Source organism: Equus caballus, chromosome 16 (genome assembly GCF_041296265.1).
Source record: "Equus caballus isolate H_3958 breed thoroughbred chromosome 16, TB-T2T, whole genome shotgun sequence".
NCBI classification, from domain to species: Eukaryota; Metazoa; Chordata; class Mammalia; order Perissodactyla; family Equidae; genus Equus; species Equus caballus.
This window is the reverse complement of record NC_091699.1, coordinates 80,647,383-80,657,188: the sequence shown is the minus strand read 5'-3', so window position 1 is coordinate 80,657,188 and position 9,806 is coordinate 80,647,383.

Sequence of the window (9,806 nt, the reverse complement as noted above, 5' to 3'; positions counted from 1 at the left end):
AAGTTGAGAGACAGTCTCACCATAAACCTCATCCCTGGCATGGGGGCCCACAACTGGGAGGGAACTCACAACTTCAAGCTCTCTGAGGAGCAAAGGGTTTGAATCCTACATCTGGCACCCCGGATTTTAAGACCTGCACCTGAAAGATGAGCCCTGAAAACACCTAACTTTGAAAGCCAATGGGGCTTGTATCCACAAGACCCACAAGGCTATAGCAATCTGAGAAACTTCTTAAAGGGCTGAAGCAGACTCACCCACCCCAGGGCCCAGTGCAGCAGCAACTGACTGAAGGGCCCAGACCTGTGAAAGAGGCCTCTTTGCTTATCTTAAAGCTGTGGCCAGAGGGGCAGGCATCCAATTTAACACACTACAATGGGCATGCTGAAATACTATCCAAAGATGGAGGTGGCAGGTGCCATCTTTGCACTCTGCCTCACTCCAGGTCACCATTATCTCCCAGAAAGCAGCTTGTGCACTTTGATCCTCTGATTTTTGCAGCTGCCACCCAGAGGACATGCCTTCATCATTTAGCTCTGGTGGCCAGTGGAGCTTATGCTTGTGGGTCATACAGGACTGTAATAAATGGAGAAAGAGATCTTAACCAGCTACTTCCCCTAGGGCACCGTGCAGACACACTGAAGTGCACCCCATCTTTCTGTGAAAGAGGCATATTAGCTTATTTTTATAGCTGTGGCCTGAGGGGCAGGCATCTAATTAAATACACATTTGGGGCTGACTACAATCCTCTGCAGAGACTGGGAAGAAGGGCCAGTGGGCACCATCTTCATATTCTCCCTCTGCCCCACCCCAACTCACCAGTGTCTCTGAGAAAGGAGCTTGTGTACATGTCTGGTGCCTCTAGCTTTTATTGCTACCACCCTGAACTGAAGAATACAGTAACTGAACTGAAATACAATAAAGGGGTTCCAAAGCAGACTAGATAAAGTGGAAGAAAGGATCACTGAACTTGAAGATAGGACAGTGGAACTCACTGAATCAGAAAAGCAAAAAGGATAAAAATGAAAAAAAGTGAAGAATGCTTGAGGGACTTAGGGGACATCAAGTGGACCACTATTCGCATTATAGCAGTCCCATAAGGAGAAGAGAGAGAAAAGAGCAGAAAACATATATGTTTCTTCATATATGAAGAAATAACTGAAAACTTCTCTAACCTGGGGAAGGAAACAGACATCCAGATCCAGGAAGCCTGGAGAGTTCCAAATAAGATGAACCCAAAGAGACCCACACCAAGACACATTACAATTAAAGTGTCAAAACTTAAAGACCACATAAGAGAATCTTAAGAGTGGCAAGAGGAAAACAACTTGTTATATACGGGGGAACCCCTACAAGAGTATCAACAGGTTTTTCAGCAGAAATTTTGCAGGCTAGAAGAGAGTGGCATGATATATTCAAAGTGCAGAAAGAAAAAAACTTCCAACAAATAATACTTAAACAGCAAAGTTGTTCTTCAGAATTAAAGGAGAGATAAAGAGTTTTCCTGACAAGCAAAAGCTAAAGGAGCCCATTACCACCAGACCAGCCTTACAAGAAATGTTAAAGGTACTTCTTTAAGCTGGAAAAAAAAAGGCACTAGTTAATAACAAGAAACTTATAAAAGTATAAAACTCACTGGTAAAGTTAAATATATAGTAAAATTCAGAATAATGTTGTAAAGGTGGTGGTCAATCACTTATACAGCTAGTATGAAGGCTAAAAGACAAAAGGGGTAAAAATAACTATAATAACTTGATAATAGATAAACGAGATAAGATATAAATTGTGATATCAAAACATAAAATATGGAGTAAAGGAGTAAAAATCTAGAGCATGAGAATGCGTTCAAACTTAAGTTGTTATCAGTTTAAAATAGATTGTTATAAATAAGTTGTTTTATGCGAGCCTCATGGTAACCACAAAGCAAAAACCTACAGTAGATACACAAAAGAGAAAGAGTAAGGAATCCAAGCATGTCACTACATAAGGTTATCTAATCACAAAGAAAAAGAGGGAGAGAAAGAGGAAGGAAGAGAGGAACTGCAAAACAGGCAGGGAGCCGGCTCAGTGGTGCAGCAATTAAGTTGGCATGTTCCGCTTCAGCGGCCGGGGGTTCACTGGTTCAAATCCTGGGTGCAGACCTATGCACTGCTTGTCAAGCCATGTTGTGGCAGGAGTCCCACATATAAAGTAGAGGAAGATGGGTATGGATGTTAACTCAGGGTCAGTCTTACTCAGCAAAAAGAGGAGGTTTGGCAGCAGATGTTAGCTCAAGGCTAATCTTCCTCAAAAAAAAAAAAAAAAGCCAGAAATCAATTTTTTGGTTTAACAAAATGGCAATAAATGCATACCTATCAATAATTGCTTTAAATGTAAATGGACTAAATTCTCCAAACAAAGGACACAGAGTGGCTGAATGGATAACAAGAGAAATGAGACCTATTTATATGCTGCCTACAAGAGACTCAGTTCAGATGTAAGGACACACAAAGACTGAAAGTGAAGGGATAGAAAAAGATATTCTGTGAAAATAGAACCCAAAGAAAGCCAGGGCAGCTATACTTGTATAAGACAAAATAGACTGTAAGACAAAGACTATAATAGAAAAATAAGGTCATTATATAATGATAACGGGGTCAACCCAACAAAGGGATATTATATTTGTAAAGATTTATGCACCCAACATAGAAGCATCTAAATATATAAAGCAAATATTAACACACCTAAAGAGAGAAATAGCAATGCAATAGTAGTAGGGGACTTTAATACCCCACTTTAATCAATGGATAGATCATCCAGACAGAAAATCAATAAGGAAACATTGGCCTTAAATTACACATTCGACCAAACGGACTTAACAGCTATATACAGAACATTCCATCCAAGAGCAACAGAATACACATTCTTCTCAAGTACACATGGAACATTCACCAGGATAGATCATATATTAGGCCACAAAACAAGTCTCAATATACTTAAGAAGACTGAAATCATATTAAGCATCTTTTCCAACCACAATGGTATGAAACTAGAAATCAATGACAAGAAGAAAATTGGAAAATTCACAAATATGTGGAGATTAAACAATATACTGCTGAACAACAAATGGGTCAAAAACAACATCAAAAGAGAAATGAAAAAATACTTTGAGATAAGTGAAAATGGAACTACAACATACCCACACTTATGTGATGCAGTATAAGCAGTTCTAAGAGGTAAATTCATAGAGACGAATGACTTATTAAGAAACAAGAAAGAACTCAAATAAACAACCTAACTTTATACTGCAAGGTACTAGAGAAAAGAATAAACTAAACCCAAAGTTAGCAGAAGGAAAGAAATAAAGATCAGAGCAGAAAAGAAAGAGACTAAAAAGATAATAGGAAAGATAAATGAAACTAAGAGCTGATTTCTGAAAAAACATAAAATATAAACAAAATAGGCAAACCTTTAGCTACATTTACCAAGGATAGAAGAGGACTCAAAATTAGAAATGAAAGCAGAGACATTACAACTGATACCACAAAGACTACTATGAAAAATTATACACCAACAAACTGGACAACCTAGAAGAAATGGATAAATTCCCAGAAACATACAACCTACCAAGACTGAATCATGAAGAAATACAAAATCTGAATAGACTGATTACTAGTAAGGAGAGTGAATCTGTAATCAAAAACCTCAAAACAAAAGTCCAGGACCAGATGGCTTCACTGGTAAATTCTAGCAAACATTTAAAGAATACCAATCCTTCTCAAACTCTTCAAAAAATAGAAGAGGCGGGAACACTTCCAAACTCATTGTACAAGGCCAGCATTACCCTGATGACAAAAACTAGACAAGGACACCACAAGAAAAGAAAATTACAGGCCAATATCCCTGGTGAACATAGATGCAAAAATCCTCAACAAAATATTACCAAACCGAATCCAAGAACACAGTAAAAGTATCATACACCATGATCAAGTTGGATTTATTCCATGGATGCAAGGATGGTACAACATCCACAAATCAGTCAATGTGATACATCACATTAAAAAAAGGATGAAAATCATACAATCATCTCAATAGATGCAGCAAAAGCATTTGACAAACTTCAACATCCATTTATGAAAAAAACTCTCAACAACAACAAAAAACTCAAAAAAAAAAAGTACAAACTTCCAGTTATAAAATAAATAAGTCCTGAGGATGTAATGTACAGCATGGTGACTATAGGTAACAATACTGTGTTGCATATTTGAAAGTTGCTAAGAGAGTAAATCCTAAAAGTTCTCACCACAAGAAAAAAAAAATTTTGTAACTAGGTATGGTGACAGTTGTTAACTAGACTTATTGTGGTGATCACTTTCCAATACATACAAATATCGAATCAGTATGTTGTACACCTGAAACTAATATATGTCAATTATACCTCAATAAAAAAAAAAAACATAGGCCACCACTGAGTCCAAGTTTCAGTCAACCAACCAAGTAAGCTGTTAGAGCCTTGAGAGCTAGTACCCTAAATCCAGTCTCTAGTAAGTGCACCCAAATCAATGAATTCAGTGCAGTCCAGAGTGATATTCTGTTCTTGCTCTAACACCCTTCAAATACACTTCCACACATATTCTCCAGATTTCTGCCAATATATGCTAGGAAAATCTTTTAATTGTTTCCTTTTTGGTCATTCTAGCTATGGGTGTAGTGGCAACAAAGAAGTTCTTGAGAACGAGAATGTCTTTGTAAGGCAGTCTAACCCAAGTGAGGAATCTCAGGATTTTCAAGAAAAGGTCAGCCTCCTCAGCTAACACAGGAGGGCAGACGTGTCCACTGGCAAGGGAGGGGCAGAAAGACTTGAAGTTTTAAGATTCAGTTTAGTCTGAGTCCAACCAGATGTTGCCATTCCATGTTTGAGGGCCCCATCTTTCCCAGTCAATATCCTAAATTTCACATGAAAAACTTAATGAGGTTGTGAATTCAAGTGATGCTGTAATTCTGCAACCTGCACAATTAAATGTTGGATGTTCAGCACGATCAGCCCCGTGGCTACATGAAATGATTCTACTAGAGTGGTCGTGGAGGCTCGCTAGTCCTCAGACTGTGACTTGAGCTGAGGGTTTAAGAACCTGAGCTTGTCATTTCTTCTGAGCACTCCAGTGCACGCAGAGCCAACCGCACTAGTTCCTACAGACGTCATTACTGCCATAAAAGCCAGGGGCAGCCCAAGTCCCAGGGCTCCCTAGGCACCTGCTTCAGCAGTTACTTCGCCACAAGCAGACACGGCAGCTTAGCCGTAACGCCACTGCATGTCGTGGATGATAAGCTCCCCATTTCCCACTGGCAAGGAGCTCATCATTTCGCTTGAGTCCAAAGGCACCACCAAACCAATCCCAAAATCCAGTCTTTGAAGATTTGTCCCTGAGACTGTTCCTGGTAACATTTCATCAGCCAGCATTCAGTCAGGAAACAAACCAGTAATTTAAACAGGAAAAATACAATATCGAGAATTATTAACTAGTAAAAAGTGGTTAACTACTAAGAAGAGTGAAAGAATATGCTAAGGAGTACAGCAGGAGCAACCACAGAAAGCAGCCACTGCTCCTAGAGCTGAAGAAGAGTGAACGAGGAAGGAACTAGAAACTTAGAGGCGGGGTCCCTCTCGAGGCTGAGGTTCAGACCCGTGAGGGGAGAGCACGGCTGCCACTGCGGCACCCAGCCTGCCAGGGGCAGAGAAAAGTTGCTGGAGGATACGGGTTGCAGCAACTGCTGGAAGCCGAGTCACAGCTGAACCAAGAAGCTGCCGAAGGGAACACCCCCGGCCCCATGCGCCAGTCTGCTGGCCGCCCTGAGGACGGAAAGCAGGGCCGGTCGTTTCGCTGACTCTACAGTGTTCCTCAGCACCCTCCACTGGCAAAGCCAGTCGGCCTAGGAGAGACGTGGGTCCAGAGTTCCTGAATCACAACGCAGGGCAAAGGGCAGCTTTGGAAACTAAAGGTAATACATTAATAACTGGCAAACTACTCATTTATAGGAAACGTAGGGAAGTAGCCAGCTAAATTCAGAACGTGGAAAATTCTACAACCAAATGACCAGATTTCTTCAATAACTAAATGGTAAGAATAAAGTGGGGAAATTATGGGAGACTTAAAAAATGAAATGCCATGGGTCCTCCTTGTCTGGATTCTGTTTTAAACAAACCAACTGTAAAGCACCACGAGAAATTCTAACACCAACAGGATACTCGATATTAAGAAAATGTTAGCTTTTTAGGTGTGATAATGGTATTACAGTTAAGAGTCTTTATCCCTAGGTAAAATATTTATGGATGAAATAGGTCTGGGATTAGCTTTAGAATAATCCAGGAAATGGGGAGGGTGTTCACCGGTGAAACAAGAGCGGCCACAAATCGATAACTGTTGAAGCTGGATTATGGGTTCAAGGACATTTACTATACTATTCTCTGTACTAATGTACTTGAAATTTTGCATCATAAAGCATCCTAAAAACAATAAAATCTCACCCCCAGCAATTAGAAATAAGAGTACAGCTCAGCTCGACATTAGGAACGCTACATTCTGCGGTGTGAGAGGGAGGCAGTAAGGAAGCCCGGCTCTGGGGCGTCCATGCTGACCTTGGGAAGGGAATCCGGCCAGAGGCATTTTCAAGTCAAATTTGAAGAAGCGTTTGCTTCCCACTTTCCTTCACTAGCCTTAAATCTAGCAAGAGGAGTGGAAGCAAACCTTCCCGGTCAAGAATGCGCCAGAGCCAAAACCTCTGGGGTGGAACCCTGCCTCCTTCATTACCAGCTACCTTACCTTTCAGAACCTACTTTCCCATCTTTCAGGGACGGCCAGGGATTAAAGGAGTAACATTTGTCACCTGTTTAGAAGAGTGACTGGCCCAAGGTTAAATACCATATGAATCATTTTTTAAAATTCCAACGAATGATTTGCTGTTTAACACTCTTGCTATACTGGAGCTAACGTTAAAAAGAGAGAGAAGAGGGGCTGGCCCGGTGGCACAGCGGTTAAGTGCACACGTCCTGCTTCGGCGGCCAGGGGTTCACTGGTTCGGATCCTGGGTGCAGACATGGCACCGCTTGACACGCCATGCTGTGGTAGGTGTCCCATGTATAAAGTAGAGGAAGATGGGCATGGATGTTAGCCCAGGGCCAGTCTTCCTCAGCAAAAAGAGGATTGGCGGCAACAGTTAGCTCAGGGCTAATCTTCCTCAAAAAAAAAAAAAAAAAAGAAGAAAAAATGGAATGTCAAGGAAGAGCAAAGGAATACACTAGAAGTGTACAACCTGCTTTCACCCTCACTACCATGAGGTCGGGAGATCCTCACAGCCAAGTTTAATTCAAGGCATAAATTTGAACTGTAAAATCAGAGGAACCCAGGATAAAAACCACAATAGTCCCAGCAAGTTAAAGCCCAAGACAAGCCTATGAGGATTCCTCTTCGTGCCCACACGCCATTAAAAAGGATGCTTAAGTGCAACCCACATGACCCGGAAAAGGGAGGGGCTGGTGAGCAGAGCGAACCCCAGGCCGGGAGCATAGGCCGTGCAGGCATCTGAGGTCCCAGTTCCTAAGCAGATGAGCTGTGGGATTCTGCAGAGGCCGAATTGTCTCCGTAGAGTTAATTACAGTTCATTTCACAGTCACTAGGGAGAAGCGCAGAATTCTAAAGAAACCCTTAAAACCCAGAAGTGTTGTAACAGGGCAACACAAGGGAAGGGCAAATGAAAAGGAGCCAGGAGCAGTGCAAGGCAGATCAACATGGCCAGGGAGTAAATTCTGCAATGGCCAGATTTACTGCCAAGACACAAGTCAAACAGAGTAACATCGCTGTATAGAGAAGAAAAACAAAGTAGCTAAAGGAATTATATTGACCGTGAGGTAGTTTTCTAAGAAAGAGAGGAAATACTAAAAATGGCCTTTATACTGATAATTACTGAACTACAAAGAAGTATACATAAACATCAAAAGAACTATTTCAGCTTACAGGCTTTCCCCCCAACTTCAGTATCCATTCCTCCCATTTTGCAGCATCCAAAAATGCATTTAGAAATGTGATCATCCTTTCTGGGCTAAGCTACAACTGAAGGGATCTCCAACACACTCTAGCCCTCTGTTTTCCAGCTCAGTCACAGAGAGGGCATTTCTCTTATTTTGACATGACCCAGTGGCTCCTAAATTGGCTACACATTAGAACTAACTGGGCAGCTTAAAAAACAAAATCCCTGTGTGCAGATCACACCCATAACAATAAAATCAGAATGCCAGGGGGTGGGAGTCAGGCGTGTTTTTACAAGATTTCTAGGTTATTCCAAAATGCAGCAGTTTGAGAATCATGGATGTGCCTGCACCGCTGCCCACTTCTTATAAAGAAAATTGCTCATCCAGGATAAAAACTAGAGCAGGAATCTTTTTTAGGGATGATATAGCAACTAATCTTTGGAGTTAAAAAGGAGGGAGCCAGGGGCCAGCCCTGTGGCCGAGTGGTTAAGATCTCGCGCTCCGCTTCGGTAGCCCAGGATTTCTCCCTGGTTCGGACCCTGGGCGTGGACATGGCACCGCTCGTCAGGCCACGCTGAGGCGGCGTCCACATGCCACAACCGGAAGGACCCACAACTACAATATACAACTATGTACCGGGGAGCTTTGAGGAGAAGAAGAAGAAAAGAAGATCGGTTAGCTCAGGTGCCAATCTTAAAAAAAAAAGAGGGACACAAAGCCTCTGTCCTGAGGGAAGAGTTTCCATATGCTAAGATTCAAAACAATCAACAGTTTATTTTATACATTTTGCCTAAGCAAAAAAGATTAAAAAATCAAAATTTGAGTTTTCTTGGCGGGGGGGGGGGAGGTAAAATCATCCAACAGGAGTTGAGATGATATAGGAAACTATTCCCCGATGCTTTGTCATACAAGGTAAGAAAAGGTAAAACACACTAATTTAAGATTTAAATTCAGAGCTTGGGGTAAAAAACTGCTCAAGTCTAAAGAAAAGCAGAAGACCATGTTTCCTAAAACATCACTGGAAAATGCAGATCATACTAAATATTTGCAGCAGACTTTTCAAGTCATTTCCTCTGAGACCACCTGCCGCCTCGCCCTCACCCCGCTTCTCACCTGACGCTGACGGCCTGCGGGTGCCGATTCCCACACGCTCACACTAGCTTCCGTCCTACCTGGAGACGAAGGATCTTAGCCTTACAGAAGTTTCCTGTGGCATGCTGACTGGACCCCTGTGAGGTTCAGCTCAGGGAGGGTGTACCGTGGGGAGGGGAGTCACGCGTGAAGCGTTGACAGCTTAAGTTTTACCAAGCTTCTGTGTTTCTACATCCAGTGATTATTGAGAAGTCTAGTCCTCACTTAGGCTACAATTTCAAAAGGCTTCAGCTACCTTGATGATTATACATGTCCTAAATCCTTGATGTGGATGTGACTTGTCATTTATTTTTAGATAATAAAAATGCTTATTTAAAGCAGTTCTTTCCTTTGATTAATATATGCTTCATAATATTCATTACCTTTATTATCAAGCTCAAGGAGCAATTCATAACTTAGCTGCGCGGCAGGCCCCATTCATGCCTAGAGACAGTAGCTGGGTGATGAATTACAACCCTTACAAACCTGCAGCTTGAGGACGCTAGTTATTAGACAGCTGCTCATGATGCTCCACTTCGATCCTCCTTCCCGACTCTGATTACTCCATAACGTGTCTCCACTCCAAACAGATTCTGACCTCAAGCCTTCCACCAGTCTACCTCACTCAGCCCTTCCTGCCCCGTCCTAGCCCAGACTCCCAACTCCTCCCCTC